Source organism: Elephas maximus, chromosome 3 (genome assembly GCF_024166365.1).
Source record: "Elephas maximus indicus isolate mEleMax1 chromosome 3, mEleMax1 primary haplotype, whole genome shotgun sequence".
In the NCBI taxonomy this organism is placed as follows: domain Eukaryota; kingdom Metazoa; phylum Chordata; class Mammalia; order Proboscidea; family Elephantidae; genus Elephas; species Elephas maximus.
The window spans coordinates 21,778,585-21,798,826 of record NC_064821.1 but is presented as its reverse complement, the minus strand read 5'-3'; the positions used below and the strand labels follow the sequence as shown (position 1 = coordinate 21,798,826).

General features: G+C 40.4%; 2 pseudogenes; both read left to right on the top strand.

The window, feature by feature from the left end:
- The window catches only part of LOC126074056 (olfactory receptor 7G2-like), a 678,546-nt pseudogene that overhangs the window by 429,444 nt on the left and 228,860 nt on the right, over positions 1-20,242 (top strand).
- Positions 1-20,242, top strand: part of LOC126071043 (vomeronasal type-2 receptor 116-like) — a 46,392-nt pseudogene that overhangs the window by 17,157 nt on the left and 8,993 nt on the right.

Here is a 20,242-nt window from a genome sequence, read left to right as displayed (position 1 = left end):
CAGGAGATGCCAACATAGTCTCAAGTGGAGGACCATTCTTAATGTCACAGATCTGCCATCCCACTTTATAGCTGATACAGCTGAAAATAGGCTTCAGGTATATATCCTGTTGTACTGTGGTAATGAGGGCCTATGCTGTTAAAATAGCTCATACAAGACTGCAGGAGTGAAAGGAATTCAAAGTCTGTGTACCCCTTATGCCTGTGCCTAGGCAAAGGGACCATGCTTTCCTTGAGTTCCGGGCTTAGGGGAGCTGGCAGATTATTTTTTTCATGTTAATTTGTTTCCTTTCCATAGATGGGAGAATGGCTCAGGGCAAACGATGGGTCCTACTTCTGGCTCAGGGGAGTTGGCAATCACCAGCAGAGCATGGAGGGTACAGGTAAATGGGAGAAAGGTTGTTCCCAAAGGGGGTGTTTTTTGAGCCATGTGGTACGTTGGACTCATATACTTATCTTTTGCCTATTGGGTATCGCTTTTCACTGGCTCTGAAGGCTTGAGTGAACTCTCCACTGCTCAGTCTCTCCCGATGTGGAAAATGTGTCCCGTGGACCACTGCTTGCCTCACTGCACATGCCAGGTGATCCAGCCTGCAGGGTGCCAGTTCTGACCAGGTCAGGTCTGGCAACTCCTCATTGCTTCTGAGATGTCTCTCCCACCGCCTGCCACTCAGTCCAGTTCCTCAAGTTTACCTTTGATGTTCAGGGCTTCTGTTGTTGTTGTCAGGTGCCGTTGAGTTGGTTCCGACTCATAGCGACCCTGTGCACAACAGAACGAAACACTGCCCGGTCCTGTGCCATCCTTACAATCGTTGTTATGCTGGAGCTCGTTGCAGCCACTGTGTCAATCCACCTTGTTGAGGGTCTTCCTCTTTCCTCTGACCCTGTACTCTGCCAAGCATGATGTCCTTCTCCAGGGACTGATACCTCCTGACAACATGTCCAAAGTATGTAAGACGCAGTCTCGCCATCGTTGCCTCTAAGGAGCATTCTGGCTGTACTTCTTCCAAGACAGATTTGTTTGTACTTTTGTCGGTCCATGGTATATTCACTATCCTTCACCAACACCACAGTTCAAAGGTGTTAATTCTTATTCAGTCTTCCTTATTCATTGTCCAGCTTCCACATGCATATGATGTGATTGAAAATACCATGGCTTGGGTCAGGCGCACCTTAGTCTTCAGGGTGACATCTTTGCTCTTCAACACTTTGAAGAGGTCCTTTGCATCAGATTTACCCAATGCAACACGTCTTTTGATTTCTTGACTGCTGCTTCCATGGCTGTTGATTGTGGATCCAAGTAAAATGAAATCCTTGACAACTTCAATCTTTTCTCCGTTTATCATGATGTTCCTCATTGGTCCAGTTGTGAGGATTTTTGTTTTCTTTATGTTGAGGTGTAATCCATACTGAAGGCTGTGGTCTCTGCTCTTCATTAGTAAGTGCTTCAAGTTCTCTTCATCAGCAAGCAAGGTTGTGTCATCGGCATAACACAGGTTGTTAACGAGTCTTCCCCCAATCCTGATGTCCTGTTCTTCTTCATATAGTCCAGCTTCTCGTATTATTTGTTCAGCATACAGATTAAATAGGTATGGTGAAAGAATACAACCCTGATGCACACCTTTCCTGACTTTAAAGCGGTCAGTATCTCCTCATTCTGTCCGAACAACTGCCTCTTGATCCATGTAAAGGTTCCCTATGAGCACAATTAAGTGTTCTGGGATCCCCATTCTTCGCAGTGTTATCCATAGTTTGTTATGATCCACACAGTCGAATGTCTTTGCATAGTCAGTAAAACACAGGTAAACATCTTTCTGGTATTCTCTGCTTTCAGCCAGGATCCATCTGACATCAGCAATGATATCCCTGGTTCCACATCCTCTTCTGAAACCGGCCTGAATTTCTGGCAGTTCCCTGTCGACATACTGCTGTAGCCATTTTTGAATGATCTTCAGCAAAACTTTGCTTGTATGTGATATTAACGGTATTGTTCTATAACTTCCACATTCGGTTGGATCACCTTTCTTGGGAATAGGCATAAATATGGATCTTTCCAGTCAGTTGGCCAGGAAGCTGTCTTCCGTATTTCTTGGCATAGACAAGTGAGCACATCCAGCACTGCATCTGTTTGTTGAAACATCTCACTTGATATTCCATCAATTCCCACAGTACGACAAACTGACAGACACGTGGAGGCAGGGCTTCTAGATTGTCGTATATAATCAATTCACTTGTTTTTGTTGGGTCTTTGGTGTAAGAGGGACCACAGGAAGTGTCTAACTACTCTGCCATCTTGGCCCCATCTCTAGATCGTGTCTTAAGCCAATCTCTTTTGAAATATAAAAGAGAGAATGTAGCAGATAGACAGGGGGACCTCATACCACCAAGAAAGCAGTGCCAGGAACAGAACGCATACTTTAGATCTGGGGCTCTGTGTGGAGAAGCTTCTTGACCATAGAATGATTGATGGCAAGGGCCTTCCTCCAGAGCAGACAGAGACAAAAAGCCTTTCCCTGGAGCTGATGCCCTAGATTTGTACTTGTAGCCTACTAAACTGTGAGAAAATAACGTTGTCTTTGTTAAAACCACCCACTTGTGGTATTTCTGTCAGAGCAGCAGTAGATGACTAAGGGAAACCCTGGTGGCCTAGTGAGGAAAAGCTATGGCTGCTAACCAAAAGGTTGGCAGTTCAGATCCACTAGGGGCTCCTTGGAAACTCTGTGGGGCAGCTCTACTGTATCCTAAAGGGTCATTATGAGCCAGAATCAACTCAACAGCAGTGGGTTTTGGTTTTAGTTAGATGACTAAGACAATTGCCCATAGGAAGAATCGGGTTCATATATGCTATAGTTATGTGTGTGTGTCTGTGTGTGTTTTAATTTGGGTTTAATTATTCATGAAACATTAGAGTGAGTACACTGAATGATTTAATGGATTGACTTTTTAAGTTTATATTTGATTATCCTCCATAAACCCAAAAAAAAAAAAAAAAAAACCAAAACAAACAAACCCATTGCCATCGATTCCCATTCATAGCAGCCCTACAGGACAGAGTAGAACTAACCCATAGAGTTTTCAAGGAGCACCTGGTGGATTTGAACTGCCGTCCTTTTGGTTAGCAGGTGTAGCTCTTAACCACTATACCATCAAGGTTTCCCCCATAGACCATAAAAAATCTTAATTATTAATGGTCTAAGTCCTTATTATGTTTAGATACAATGTAAACACTCGAGGTTACAGATTTCAGCCATCTCTTTATAGATATCATTCCCTTTCCCTCTTTTCTCTCTTTTTTTTTTTTGGTAATTTGTCTTGCAAGAAATCATTGTTTTGTTTAGCTTCTGAAAGCAATAACAATGATTTCATCTAATCTTTCCACAGTTCATCAATCCTGGGCAATTTTACAGATAATTCTTCAAGAAATTATACTTTGTACCTTTAAGATTTGAGTAATAGTTGTATTAATTGATCTTATTCGAGCTAGGAACATGAAGATGTTATTGTTGTTGTTGTTAGCTGCTATTTCATTGGCTCCAGGTCATCGCAACTTAATCTATAGCAGAACAAAATCTTCCCTAGTGCTGTACTATATACATGATCTTTGATATGTTTGAGACCATTGTTGAGAGTAATGTGTCAATCCATCTCAGGGAGGCTTATCCTTGTTTTTACTGACCCTCTACTTTACCAACTATGATGTTCTTTTCTAGCAATTGGTCTTTCCTAATGGCATGCCTAAAGTAATTGAGCCTAAGTCTCACCCTCTTCCCTTCTAAGGAACATTCTGGTTGTATTTCTTCTAAGACGGATTTGTTTGTTTTTCAGGCAGTCTGTGATATAGTCGATGTTCTTTGCCAAAACCACAATTAAAAAATGAAAATAGCCCCAGCAAAATATCACTATACTCCCCAAACCAGGCATTGTGGGGTTCAGGTGGAGGTGGGATCCCAAACAGGCCGCAGAGTCACTAAGGAGACTTTTCCCAGAAGAAATGTAAGAGGTGATGGGGCTGAAAGCAGCAAGCCGTGGCAGGAAGCACAAAGATATGATTGTTCTCAAATGTCTAGACAAGAATTTGGTATATGACACAATCTAGAGGATCTGCATAGGTTAAAAAAAAGGGGGCCTTGATGAGTATTCAAGTAGCCTAAACTATAGAGCAGCACTTGGTTGGTAGCACACTGGAGTCAAACTCTGTAGGGAGAAAATGGTGGTCATTACACAGCATTCTTTGGAGGCTTAGTTGCATGAGTTGGAATAGAGTGGCCTGTGGGTAGCCTTTCCCCAGTTGAAGGGCAGGGGTAAGGCATTCTGCTTAGCTCATTTTCAGTCTCTAAAAAATATTGGTGAAGTGAAGGAGGTGAACAAGGAGGATGACCTAAAGACCAGGAGGAGGAATACACTTCACTCAGGAATAAATTATTTTCACCTCTGCAATGCCACATCACTCAGACAAACCTAGAATGTTTTGAGTTATTATGTAGTTCACAGCATTGCTACCAAAGCAGTGTCCATCACCGCTTCAAGTAATTAGAGAAGCTACCATTTAAGGACATGCGGGTCAACTTTGGTGGACTCAGTAATGCCCTTAATGGGAAATGTCCCACTGAAAGTAAGCCTTGTTGAGACATGGCCAGGCTGGCATGCTTAGGACAAGTAGATAAAGATGAGACTTAGAGGAGGATATCTTTTGATCTCTTTGACCTGATTAATCCAGAAACTTGGTCAGGTTTTTTCTGTTGCCCAACAACTGTCTCTCTCTCTCTGCTTGTTTCTCCTGAACCATAATTCCTTCCTGTACAACCTGTTTTCTCTCAGTAATGGCTCGTAATCCATCGACTACTCCCATCTTAGATTTGCCATCACATCAAGGCTTTCATGAACGAGTCCCAGTCCATCATTCATTCATTCAACATGTTTGTTGATCACTGTTTTGGACACTAAGAGCCCTCATAGGGCAGTGATTAAGCAGTCAGCTTCCACAGGAAAGGTAGGTGGTTCAAAGCCAGCAGTCGCTCCATAGGGGAAAGATGTGGCAGCCTGCTTCCATAAAGATTTATGGTTTTGGAAACCCTGTGGGGCATTTCTACTCTGTCCTACAGGGTCACTAGGAGTTGAAATCTACTTAAATGTGGTAGGGTTTTGTGTGTGTGTGTGTGTGTGTGTGTGTGTGTGTGTGTGTGTTGGACACCATGGTTATAGTGGTGATCTGGACACAGAACTGGTTCTAGCTTTTTTCGGAAACCAGAGTTCAGTGGAAGAGACTAATAATGAATGAAGTAAGATCCTCTTCTGTAGAAACAGGCACTATGGTGGTAAGAAACAGCATCCACTGGCATTTGCCAAAGACAACCTGTGATGTAAGACCGTATTTATAAAGATAACTTGGTCTGATCATGAAAGAACTTAGTTTCATGGGGAAAATAAGCAGATAATCAAATCAATTCAGTGCAGTATGATCGGTGATGTAATATCTGATGTTTTGAATAACGAGATGATAGAGCGCATGATTTTACCTGGAATGGTGGTGTAGTTTCCTAGTGCTGCTTTAATGGAAATGCCACAAGTGAATGTTCTCAGAGAACAGAAACTTATTTTCTCACAGTTTAGGATGCTAGAAGTCTGAACTTAGGGCGTGAGCTCTAGAGGAAGGCTCTCTCTCTGTTGGTTCTAGGGGAAGATCCTTGTCTCTTTCAGCATCTGCCCCTGAATTCCTGAGTTCCTTGATGATCTTCACATGGTAGCTATTTTTCTCCCATTAATGCTTCCTTCTCTATGTGGCCCCTTATAACGCAGAAGTGATTGAATTTTGGACATACCCTACATCCAAATGGTCTCATTAACATACAAAGAAAACTTTATTTACAAACAGGATTACATCCAAAAGATACAGGGGTTAGGAATCCAACAGGTATTTTGGGAAGGAGGGAAGAGGAATAATTCAGTGAATGATAGATGAAGCCAGGGAAGTCTACAAAAATAAGGATTCATTTGATCTGAGTTTTGAAGGAAGGTAGGAGTATTTATAGGCTTACAGAAGAAAAAATGTTACTCAAAGCAAATTAAATGATGACATGTGTCTGTATACACTGGTGCTTGCAAAACCACCTGAAATCATCTAAAAATGAGCTTTGATCCCAGCTCAGCCACTTCTGACACCCTCTGAGGACATACAGTGTTGAACAATAAACAGTTGTGCTCTTACAGGAACCTATAGAATAAAAATGGGCAAAAATCAGCCATGGCTTTGAAACAATGACACATTTCAACTAGAAATCGATGTGCCCCATTGTAAATCTGGATGTACCATGAGAAGAATTTAATGAGCTGCATTGTCTGTTATAAGCATCTTCTGGAGACACTTTCCTTGAAATATAGGCTGTTCTTCCTCCTCTGCATCAGGCTTCCAGACTTGGAGTGCCAAAGAAAGAGTATTCACATAAAGAAACCGAGGGGAGGGAAAGTGGCATGAAAAGAGGAGAGAGATGTGGGTCAAGAGTAGGGTTCCTCTTAGTTGGGACATGTTAAATCAAGTAAAAAAAAATGAGGACATGGTGCCAGAATTATCAGGGAGCCCAGGTCAGTGGGCACAGCACTTGTCACCAGACTGAGGAAGAGGTAGGTCAATTTGGTGCAAGGGGCTGCCTCTGTTCTTCCCTGAGACATATGCTACTGCACTGTAATCATGACATCCCTTTCTGCCAGGAGGGTATGTGGACCTGTGAGTGTTGCTCTGACGTGGTGGTGAGTGCTTTCTGTGGATGCACAGGTCATCACCATCAATGGTTTATGCCAAAGCATCAGATGCAATTACGCTACAAGGCCAGTTGCTGATTAAAACACTGACTCCTTCTAACCCTGACAAATCCCTCAGAGATGTGTTCTGTCACAATCACCCCAGCTCCTTGCAGGGACATGTAGAGATTTGCAGAACCATCTGTCTCAGGATGAAGTGGTCCCCGAAGCCTTGTTGACCATAGAACCTGATGGAATCCTAGACGTTAAAGGAAAAGGAGAGTCACAAAACATGTTTTTCACGTTGTTTTTCACTGTGTGTGTGTGTGGGGTACAGGTGCAGAGCCTCAGGGCAGGGTTATCCCCAGAGCTCCTGAAGGGGACTGAGTGAAGCAGGGAAAAGAAGGGGAGTTGAAGCTGCTGTGATCATTGTGTCAGGAGGGTGAAGTCTCAGCACCATGAAGCCCGTAGAAATCTCCCCTTTCTGTTCATAGCTTCTTCTAGCTATGCCCTTCTTCTGGGCCTCAGCCTGGCACATGTCTCCCTGTATTTCCACAGGATGAGGGAGGGACTATAGTGGGCTTATCCTGTGCCTACACAGGAAGAAATCTTCCCAGCCGAGGAATGAGTCTACTATCACCCCCAGCTCCTTGATCTCCTGGGCTCCCTTTAGAAAGAGGGCTGTGTCTTTAAGCAGGACAGACCCTGCCATGTCGTTCTCTCTGGTGTATCTGATCCTATTTCTGCTGCATTTACCCACTGTATGCAGTCTGGATTATGCTGAGTGTTTTAGTTTCCCTAAGGCCAGTGTCTATAGTGATAGGGACCTGGTGCTGGGCGGGTTTTTCCCCCTCTGCCTTTGGCAGGAGGACCAGAAATACATCGACTCTCTTTTTGGCTCGGGCCAAAAAACGAATGGAGATGTCCTCAGTAAGTTCATTGTTGTATGTGTGAGTGTGTACATGAGAGTGTGTGTGTAGGTGTATGTGATTGTGTGTTTCTCTTTCATCCCCCTGAGAGTTCTCTACCATAAGCACAAGAACTGCAGAAATACAAATTAATGAATTCTGAATGTTCCATCCCTTCTTTGTCCTTCTCCTTCCTTCCTTTTCCCATTTTCTTCCTACCCTCTTCAAGACAGAAGGGAGAAATTTATATCTGTCATAGCACAGTCCCCATTCACACTATTTCCATCAGCCTGAACCACGGTTATTTACTGAAGGGTTTGGACTGAAGTCTTTAATTTTTATGAACTCCAACATACTACCTTGTTTTCTTTTGTGCGTTGTGCTTTCCTGCGGTACCAAGAAGTCCAGAGTCACATGCTTTCTTCATGTAGTTTTATAGTTTAGGTTGTGGTTTCTGCTTTATTATAAATTTTGAGTTAATATTTACGTGTACTGCAAGGTGTGGATCAAAGGTATTCTTGTCACATATAAATATTCAACTGTTGCAGCTCCATACTGAAAAGACAATTTTTTCTCCCTTGATTCATCAGAAATAAGTTGTGTGGGTCTATTCTGGAATTTCTAATGTATTCCATTGGTCTGTATGTGTTTATGAGAATATCACATGATCTTGATTATTCTATTTTTATGATTAGACTTGAAATTGGGTAGCAGTATTCCTCCTAATTTAATGTTCTTTTCAGCATCTCCTTGATTTTTGCTCCTTTCTATTTCTGTATGAACTTTAGAATGAACTTGTTGATTTACAAACACAGGTCTGCTGGGATTCTAACTGGGATTTCACACAGTTCAGAAATTGTTTGGGGGAATATTGACATCTTAATAATTTTGAGCCTTCCCAAACAGGAGCACAGTGTATTTCCCCACTTATTTAGATCTCTTTTAATTTCTTTCAGCAAAACTTTGTACTCTCTCATGTACATGTCTTGCACGTCTTTTGCCAGTTTCATCCCTAAATATATTCTATGCTTATGATATTGTAAATGGTGTTTTAAAATTTTATTTTATAATTGCTCTTCACTAGTGTGTAGAAATATAATTGATTTTTCTATGTTGCGCTTATGTCCTACAACCTTGGTAAACTCACTAATTTGGCAGGGTTTTTCAGATTCCATCAGATTTTCTACAAAGGTGATTATGTCATCTGTAGATAAACAGCTGTATTTTGCATCCCTTTCATTTATTTTTCCTTCCTTATTGCACTTTTATTGCACTTTCTGGAGCCAACAGCAGATGTGGCATTCAGGAGGTGAGAACGGACATCCTTGTCTTTTTTTTTTAAGTTAGGAGGAGAGCATTTGATCTTTGTACATTAAGTATTATGTAAGTGGTAGTTTTTTTTTTTGTAGATGTCCTTTATCAAGTTTTTATCAAGTAGATTTTGTTTATCCTGGTACAGACTACCAGGAAACTCTGGTGGCATAGTTCTTAAGTGCTATGGCTGCTAACCCAAAGGTCAGCAGTTCAAATCCACCACATGCTCCTTGGAAATTCTATGGGGCAGTTCTACTGTGTCCTACAGGTTCGCTGTGAGTTGGAATTGACTGGAAGGCAACGAGTTTGGTTTGGCTTTTATCAAGTTGAGGAAGTTCCTTCTATTCTCAGTTCACTGAGAGTTTTCCTATGTAATCCATATGAGATTTCCTAAAAGGCTTTTGGTGCATCTATTGAGATGATCAAGTGATTTTTCATTTTTGACATTGCTTAAAGGGAGAGTTTTGATAATTGACTTTCAAATGCTATATGACTTGTGAATGCTTGGTGGAAAATGCCATTGGCCTATAATGGACTATCCTTTTCAAACCTCATGGGATTCAGTCTCTTGAAAAATTCAATGAGAATTTGGGAATGCATGTTTACTGGAGATTCTTATTTGTAATTTTCTTCTCTTGTAATGTTTTATCTGGTTTGGTATCAGGGTAATGTTAGTTTAGCCAAATGACTGGGAAATAAGAGATTTTGTGGAACTGGTTTTAGCTCTACTTTAAATATGTGCCAGATTTCACACAAAAAACAATTATAGACTTTCTATCTTTCTTCCAAGACTGAATTTTGAAATAAATATTATTTATCATAAGTTTTTTTTTTTTCTTTTTAATACCAAATTGGAATCCATTAGCTCACATATTACACGGAATGACTGCATCTAAATTTGTAAGCTTGTGGGACAAAAAGCATTCATTTTCTTACTGCTCTTGTCCAAATTGGTGTGAAGGCTATTTGGGTCCTCCACTTTATTTTCTGGTATAAATTTTATAAATTACTCTGCATGTATTCTAAAGCTTATTGAATGCCACTCAGAACGAAATATTTAACTGGGGCTTTGCGTTTTCTGTAGACAATTAACTTACAAATTTAACTTCTTTAATGTCTATGAGATCTTCAGGTTTTCCATGAGCCTTGTGCTGGGTTAGGAAATTAACATCTAACAGATTAAATTCAGCAAAAAATGAATTAAACAAGTTAACTTTAAAGCTGTCATGAAATCTTATAAATCTCTAAATAGCAAAAAAAAATCACTGTCTTATAAAAAATTGAGAAGAAATAAGCAAAAATTTTAAATAAAAAATTTAATCGACCTCTTCTATAGTAGGACAGTTCAAATAGGAGAAATGAAGTCCTGATACATGCTACCACATGGGTAAACCTCGAAAGCATTATTCTGAGTGAAATAAGTCATTCACAAAAGGAGAAGTAATGTATGATCTCACGTATATGAAATATCTAGGAAAGGTATGTATATACAGACCAGAGTTTATTAGTCACTACTAGAGGTGGAAGGAGGAGGAAATACGGAGTCATTGCTTAGGGGGCACTGAGCTTCTGTTAAGGGTGATGGAAAAACTGAAACTAGGTAGTGCTGATGGCTACACAACGTCATGATGAACATAATGTACATGTAAAAAAGGTTAAAATGTAAAATATTTTGCTTCATATATACTTCCAAAACCAAATAAAACCCATTGCTGTCGCGTAGATTCCGACTCATAGCAACCCTATAGGACAGAGTAGAACTGCTCTATAGGGCCTCCAAGGAGTGGCTGGTGGATTCAAACTGTTGACCTTTTGGTTAGTAGCCATAGGTTTTATGCACTGCGCCACCAGGACTTATATATGCATATACTTAACCAAAAAACTAAACCCTCTACCGTCGAGTTGATTCCAAATCATAGCAACCCTACAGGACAGAGTAGAACTGCCCCATATGGTTTCAAGGAGCGCCTGGGGAATTCAAACTGCCGACCTTTAGGTTAACAGCTGTAGCTCTTAGCCACTTTGTCACCAGCGTTTCTATATGTATACTTACCATCATTTAAAAAATTAATAATATGAGTGCTCTAAATAGCATAATTAGTGTGGTTGATCTTTTTGACATGTATGTCATATATTCTCTATATAATATGTATGAATTCTTGTTTCAAGAGTACATGGCACAGCAACAAAATCTGGCCATATGTTTAGACAACAGAAGAAAGCCTCAAAAATCAAAAGTAGAAATAATTCAAGCAAATTACCTCGGTAAAACATAATAATGTAAATTTTAAAGAGGATAGATCACCAAAATTTAGGAACCTTTTAAAAATACCTCCTGAATCTTTGTAAAATAATTAGTTCGAAAAACTGCACAGAAAATTGCAATATTGGTAGCATTTAAAAACACCTAAAGCACTGATTTAAGGAAATATTTGGCGAAAAATAATGTACCACTTAAAGGAATTAGTAAAAAAAACTAAATCAAACTTATACTTGTAGAAACTAGAAAAAAGAGCAAAAGAAAAGACAATTAGGACTAAAGAGAAAAGAAAACATTAATTTTTTAGGAAATAAAAAAATCTTAGAGCTATTAAAAACTCTAAGAGCTTATATGTTTGGCTACCAAATTAACGGGGGGAGAAGAAGCCTGAAATATATAATGAGAAATTATACAGGAGAAATAAAAGCAGGTAGAGAAATAACTGTAAATTTAAAGAAAACTTGCAGGGAGCATTTTGCTAAAGCCTTTGGAAATAAACTTGAAAACCTGAATGATCTGCTTATTTTTCAAGGACAATATCATTTATCAAAGCTGGCGCCCTAAAAGTTGACATATTAATGGGCACAGAAGACACTTGAAAAAACTCCTTAAAAATGCCTCAGGTGACAGACTGAGCCCAGCACAACTAGATCGTGCTCAGCTACTGCCACTGACTGCTCTGATAGAGATCACAATAGAGAGTCCTGCACAGAGCTGGGGAAAAATGTTGAAAGAAATTCTAACTCACAAAAAAAGAGTAGACTTATTGGTCTGATGGAGACTGGAGAAACCCCCAGGGTATGGCTCCCAGAGAACCTTTTAACTCAGTACTGAAGTCACTCTTGAGGTTCACCCTTCAGCCAGAGATTAGACAGGCTCATAAAAAAAAGAAAATAAGTGTAGCTGAACCACGTATATGAGACTAAATGAGTGCACCAGCCCAGGAACAAGGGCAAGAAAGGAGAGGAAAGGAAATCTGGATGAATGGAAATGGGGAATCCAAGGTCAAGAAGAGAAAGTGGTGATATGTCATGGGGTTGCCAACCAAGGTCACAAAACAATGTGTATATTAAATGTGTAATGAGAACTAATTTGTTCTGTGAGGCTTCATTTAAAACACAATAAAAAAATAAAATGCCTCAGGTGAAAATGACAAAAGAGAGTAATCCTACTAAATGTTCGAAAACAAATTGTACTGGTGTAATTAAAACTGGTCCAAGGCTTTATAAAAAGGCATGATTACCATTTGAGACAGCTTGTTGCACTGTGGGGGCTTTTGTGTTGCTGTGATGCTGGAAGCTATGCCACCGGTATTGAAATACCAGCAGGGCCACCCATGGTGGACACGTTTCAGCGGAGATTCTGGAATAAGACAGAATAGGAAGAAGAAGCCGGCAGTCTATTTCTGAAAAGAATTAGCCAGTGAAAACCTTATGAATAGCACTGGAAAACTGTATGATATACTGCCAGAAGATGAGCCCCTCAGGTTGGAAGGCACTCAAAATATGACTGGGGAGGAGCTGCCTCCTCACCCTAGAGTTGACCTTAATGATGTGGCTGGAGGCAAGCTTTTAGGACCTTCATTTGCTGATGTGGCATGACGCAAAATGAGAAGAAACAGCTGCAAATGTCCATTAATATTTGGAACCTAGAAGTACGAAGTATGAATTTAGGAAAATTGGAAATCATCAGAAATGAAATGGAATGCCTAAACATTGGTATCCTAGGCATTAGTGAGCTGAAGTGGCCTGGTACTGGTCATTTAGAATCAGACAATCATATGGTCTACTATGCAGGGAACAATGACTTGAAGAGAAATGGCATTACATTCATCGTCAAAAAGAACATTTCAGGATCTGTCCTGTAGTACAATGCTGTCAGTGATAGGATAATATTCACACACCTACAAGGAAGACCAGTTAATAGGACTACTATTCAAATTTACGCACCAACCACTAAGGCGAAAGTTGAAGAAATTGAAGATTTTTACCAGCTTTTGCAGTCTGAAATTGAATGAACATGCAATCAGGATGCACTGATAATTACTGGTGATTGGAATGCACAAGCTGGAAACAAAGAAGAAGGATAGGTAGCTGGAAAATATGGTCTTGTTGATAGAAACAATGCTGGACATCACATAATTGAATTTAACAAGACCAGCGACTTCATTGCAGATACCTTTTTTCACCAACATAAGTGGCAACTATACACTTGGACCTCACCAGATAGAATACACAGGAATCAAATAGACTGTATCTGTGGGAAGACAATGGAAAAGCTCAATATCATCAGTCAGAAAAAGGCAAGGGGCTGACTTCGGATCAGACCATCAATTACTCATACGCAAGTTCAAGCTGAAACTGAAGGAAATTAGAACAAGTCCACGACAGCCAAAGTACGATCTTCAGTATATCACACCTGAATTTAGAGCCATCGTGAATAGATTTGATGCGTTGAACACTAATAACTGAAGACCAGACAAGTTGTGGAATGACATCAAGGACATCATACATGAAAAGCAAGAGGCCATTAAAAAGACAGGAGAGAAAGAAAAAATCTAAATGGATGACAGAAGAGACTCTGAAACTTGATCTTGAACGCCAAGTAGCTAAAGCAAAAGGAAGAAATGATGAAGTAAAAGAGCTGAATGAAAGATTTCAAAGCGCGGATCAAGAAGACAAAGTAAAGTATTATGATGACATGTGCAAAGAGCTGGAGATAGAAAACCAAAAGGGAAGAACGTGCTCAGGATTTCTAGGTCTGAAAGAACTGAAGAAAGAATTCAAGCCTCCTATTGCAATACTGAAGGATTCTATGGGAAAATATTAAATGACACAAGAAGCATCAAAAGAAGATAGAAGGATTACACAGAATCAGTATAGGAAAAAGAATTGATCAACTTTGAATCATTTCAGGAGGTAACATTTGATCAGGAACCAATGTCACTGAAGGAAGAAATCCAAATTGCACTGAAGGCATTGACGAAAAACAAGCAGCACTGGAAGTGCTCACTCTCCTATGCCAAGACATTTGGAAGACAGGTACCCGGCCAACTGACTGGAACAGATCCATATTTATGCCTATTCCCAAGAAAAGTGATCCAACTGTATGTGGAAATTATGGAACAATATCATTAATATCACATGCAGACAAAGTTTTGTGGAAGATTATTCAAAAGCAGCTGCAGCAGTGTGTCAACGGGGAACTGCCAGAAATTCGATTCAGATTTAGAAGAGGACATGGGTCCTGCTGAAAGCAGAGAATACCAGAAATATGTTTACCTGTTTTTTATTGACAACGGAAAGGTATTCGACTGTGGATTATAACAAATTATGGATAACGTTGCAGAGGATGGGAATTATGGAACACTTAACTGCTGTCATGATGAATCTGCACATTGATCAAGAGGCAAGTGTTCAAACAGAACAAGGGGATAGTGCATGGTTTAAAGTCAAGAAAGGTGAGCTTCAGGGTTGCATCCTTTTATCATACATATTCAGCCTGTATGGTGAGCAAATAATCTGAGAAACTGGAATACATGAAGAAGAACAAAGGGTCAGCAGTTCAAATCTACGAGGTGCTCCTTATATATCAAGAATGGAGGAAGGCTCATTAATAGTTTAAAGTCAGGAAAGGTGAACATCAGGACTGTATCCTTTTACCATACCTATCCAATCTGTATGCTGAGTAAATACTCTGAGAAGCTGGACTATATGATGAAGAATGGAGCATCAGGAATGGAGGAAGATTCATTAACAATCTGCATTATGCAGATGACACAACCTTGCTTGCTGAAAGTGAAGAGGACTTGAAGTACTTACTGGTAAAGATCAAGGACCACAGCCTTCAGTATGGATTACACTTCAACAAAAAGACAACAAAAATCCTCACAACTGGACCAAAAAGCAGCTTCATGTTAAACAGGGAAAAGATTCAGGTTGTCAAGGATTTCATTTTACTTGGATCCACAACCAACACCCGTGGAAATAGCATTCAAGAAACTGAAAGATGGATTGCGATGGGCGAATCTGCTGCAAAAGACCTCTTTAAAGTGTTGAGAAGCAAAGATGTCACCTCGAGGCCTAAAGTGTGCCTGACCCAAGCCATGGTTTTTCAATCTTCTCGTATGCATTTGAAAGCTGGACAATGCATACCAAAAACAAAAAAAAAAAAACAACCCTGGTGCCGTCGAGTCGATTCCGACTCATAGCGACCCTATAGGACAGAGTAGAACTGCCCCATAGAGTTTCCAGGGAGCACCTCGTAGATTCGAACTGCTGACCCTTTGTTTAAAGCCACAGCTCTTAACCACTATGCTACCAGGTTTTCCGGACAATGCATAAGAAAGACTAAACAAGAATTGATACCTTGAATTGTGGTGTTGGAGAAGAATATCGGCTATTCCATGGGCTGCAAAACAAGGAACAAATCTATCTTGGAAGAAGTACAACCAGAATGCTCCTTAGAAGCAAGGATGGTGAGACTACGTTTCACATACTTTGGGCACATTGTCAGGAGGGATCAGTCCCTCGTGAAGGACATCATGCTTGGTAAAGTAGAGGGTCAGTCAGAAAGAGGAAGATGGTTAATGAGATGGATTGACACAGTGGCTGCAACAATGGGCTCAAGCAAAGCAATGGTTATGAGGTTGCACAGGACTAAGCAGTGTTTCATTCTGTTGTGCATAGGGCTGGTATGAGTTGGAATCCGCTGGACAGCATCTAACAACAACAACCATTTGACTTCCAGCTCCAGTAAACCTAAGTTATGTTTTGTGATATACCTAAGCCTTTCCAAAAGGGTTTATGAAGGTAAGTGTGCATGACTTACTCAGGTCCCTAGCAGAAAACATCTTGCATTTTTCTATGCATTGAGGCACCTCCCATTTAAGTTGTTAGGTGTAGTCGAGTCAGTTCTGGCCCACAGCTACTGCGTGTACTACAGAATGAAACACTGCCTGGTGATGTGCCATCCTCACCATTGTTGCTATGCTTGGGCCCATTGTTGTAGCCACTGTGTCCGGTCCATCTCCTTGAGGGTCTTCCTCTTTCTCCCTGACCCGCTTCTACCAAACATCATGTCCTTCTCTGGGAACTGATCCCTTCTGACAACGTGTTCAAAGTGTGTGAGACTGTAGTCTCAGCATCCTTGATTCTAAGGAGCATTCTGGTTGTACTTCTTCTTCCAAGACAGATTTGTTCACTATTTTGGCAGTCCATGGTATATTCAATATTCTTCACTAAAACCACAATTCAAAGGCTTCCTTAGTCATTGTCCAGTTCTCTCATGCAGATGAGAAGACTGAAAGCACCGTGGCTGGGGTCAGGTGCACTTTAGTCCTCAAGGTGACATCTTTGCTCTTCAGTACATCTTTTGACTTCTTGACTGCTGCTTCCACGGCTGCTGGTTGTGGATCCAAGTAACATGAAATCCTTGACAACCTTAATCTTTTCTCCGTTTATCGTGATGCTGCTTATTGGTCCAGTTGTGAGGATTTTTTTTTTTTTTTTAATTTTGAGGCATAATCCGTACTGAAGGCTGTGGTCTTTGATCTCCATCAATAAGTGCTTCAAGTCCTCTTCGCTTTCAGCAAGCAAGGTTGTGTCATCTGCATAATGCAGGTTGTTAGTGAGTCTTTCTCTAATCCTGATGCCCCATTCTTCTTCATGTAGTCCATCTTCTCAGATTATTTGCTCAGCATACAGGTTAAATAAGTGTGGTTAAAGGATACAACCTTGACGCACACCTTTCGTGACTTTAAACCATGCAGTATGCCCTCGTTCTTTTTGAACAACTGCCTCTTGGTTCTTGTACAGCTTCCTCATGAGCACAATTAAGTGTTCTGGAATTCTTATTCTCTGCAACGGTATCCATAATTTGTTATGATCCACACACTTGAGTGAATTAGCATAGGCAATAAAACCCAGGTAAACATATTTCCTGTATTCTCTTCTACCAGTCAGGATCCACCCGACATCAGCAATAATATTCCGTTGATAGGACCTCAGTAAAATAATCTGCTTGGATGAAAGCTATACCATTGAGGTAAATCCTACCTCAATTCTGCCCCGAAGCCCTGCAAATCTCAGTTAGTTGCTTGGCTCATCACTGACTTGATTCCACCTAGGAACAACAGAACAAGTCTTTTGAAATAAAATTACTAGGGATGCTAAGGAAATTTATTTAGGTCTTGATTATAATTTGTCAATTTAATTTTTTATAATTGTAACTACTGATCCTAAATATTTTCTCTGTTCTTTGGTCATAAACTTCTTTGTTTTTGTTGTTGTTAGGTGCTGTCCAGTCGGTTCCGACTCATAGCGACCCTATGCACAATTGAAACGCTGCCTGGTCCTGAGCCATCCATAAAATCGTTGTTATACTTAAGCTCATAGTTGCAGCCACTGTGTCAGTCCACCTCGTTGAGGGTCTTCATCTTTTCTGCTGACCGTGTACTCTGCCAAGCATGATGTCCTTCTCCAGGGACTGATCCCTCCTCACAACATGTCCAAAATATGTAAGACACAGCCTTGCCATCCTTGCTTCTAAGGAGCATTCTGGTTGTACTTACTCTAAGACAGATTTGTTCGTTCTTTTGACAGTCCATGGTATATTCACTATTCTTCACCACCGCCACAATTCAAAGGCATCAATTCTTCTTCAGTCTTCCTTATTCATTGTCCAGCTTCCACATGCATATGATGTGATTGAAAATGCCATGGCTTGGGTCAGGCGCACCTTAGTCTTCAAGGTGACATCTTTGCTCTTCAACATTTTAAAGAGGTCCTTTACATCAGATTTACCCAATGCAATGCGTCTTTTGATTTCTTGACTGCTGCTTCCATGGCTTTTGATTGTGGATCCAAGTAAAATGAAATCCTTGACAACTTCGATCTTTTCTCCGTTTATCATGATGTTGCTCATTGGTCCAGTTGTGAGGATTTTTGTTTTCTTTATATTGAGGTGTAATCCATACTGAAGGCTGTGGTCTTTGATCTTCATTAGTAAGTGCTTCAAGTTCTCTTCACTTTCAGCAAGCAAGGTTGTGTCATCTGCATAACGCAGGTTGTTAATGAAAAAAAAAATGAGTCTCCCTCTAATTCTGAAGCCCTATTCTTCTTCATATGGTCCACCTTCTCAGATTATTTGCTCAGCATACAGATGGAATAGGTATGGTGAAAGGATACAATGCTGATGCACACCTTTCCTGACTTTAAACCAATCAGTATCCCCTTGTTCTGTCCGAACAACTGCCTCTTGATCTATGTAAAGGTTCCTCATGAGCACAATCAAGTGTTCTGGAATTCCCATTCTTCACAATGTTATCCATAATTTGTTATGGTCCACACAGCCTAATGCCTTTCCATAGTAAATAAAATAACAGGTAAACATCCTTCTGGTATTCTCTGCTTTCAGCCAGAATCCACCTGACATCAGCAATGATATCCCTGGTTCCACATCCTCTTCTGAAACCGGCCTGAATTTTTGGCAGTTCCCTGTCGATATACTGCTGTAGCCGTTTTTGAATGATCTTCAGCAAAATTTTGCTTGTGTTTGTTGTTAATGATATTATTCTATAACTTCCACAGTCGGTTGGATCACCTTTCTTGGGAATAGGCATAAATATGGATCTCTTCAAGTCAGTTGGCCAGGAAGCTGTCTTCCATATTTCTTGGCATAGACAAGAGAGCACCTCCAGTGCTACATCTGTTTGTTGAAACATCTCAATTGATATTCCATCAATTCCTGGAGCCTTGTTTTTTGCCAGTGCCTTCAGAGCAGCTTGGACTTCTTCCTTCAGTACCATCGGTTCCTGATCATATGCTGCCTCTTGAAATGGTTGAACATGGACTAATTTTTTTTTTGATATAATGAATCTGTGTATTCCTTCCATCTTCTTTTGATGCCTCCTGCATTGTTTAATATTTTCCCTATAGAACCCTTCACTATTGCAACTCAAGGGTTGAATTTTTTCTTCAGTTCTTTCAGCTAGAGAAATGCTGCGTGTGTTCTTCCCTTTTGGTTTTGCATCTCAAGCTCTTTGCACGTGTCATTATACTTCACTTTGTCTTCTCGAGACCCCCTTTGAAATCTTCTGTTCATTTCTTTTACTTCATCAATTCAAGAATAAGTTTCAGAGTCTCCTCTGACATCCATCTTGGTGTTTTCTTTCTTTTCAATGACCTGTTGGTTTCTTCAAGGATAATGTCCTTGATGTCATTCCACAACTCATCTGGTCTTCAGTCACTAGTGTTCAGTGCGTTGAATCTATTCTTGAGATGGTCTCTAAATTCAGGTGGGTTATACTCAAGGTCATATTTTGACTTTCGTGGACTTGCTCCGGTTTTCTTCAGTTTCAGCTTGAACTTGCACATGAGCTATTGATGGTCTGTTCTACAGTTGGCCCCTGGCCTTGTCCTGACTGATGATATTGACCTTTCCATGATCTCTTTCCAAAGATGTAGTCAGTCTGATTCCTGTGTGTTCCATCTGGTGAGGTCCCTGTGCGTAGTCACCGTTTATGTTGGTGAAAGAAGGTATTTGCAGTGAAGAAGTCGTTGGTCTTGCAAAATTCTATCATTTGATCTCCGGCATTGTGTCTTTCACCAAGGCCATATTTTCCAACTACCGATCCTTCTTCTTTGTTTCCTACTTTTGCAATCCAATCACCAGTAATTATCAATGCATCTTGATTGCATATTTGATCAATTTCAGACTGCAGCAGCTGATAAAAATCTTCTGTTTCTTCATCTTTGGCCCTAGTGGTTGGTGCATAAATGTGAATAATAATTGTATTAACTGATCTTCCTTGTAGGCCTGTGGATATTATCCTATCACTGACTGTGTTGTACTTCAGGATAGATCTTGAAATGTTCTTTTTGGCAATGAATGCAACACCATTCCTTTTCAAATTGGCATTCCCAGCACAGTAGACTATATGATTGTCCAATTCAAAATGGCCGGCCAATACCAGTCCATTTCAGCTCACTAATGCCTAGGATATTGATATTTTTGCATTCCATTTG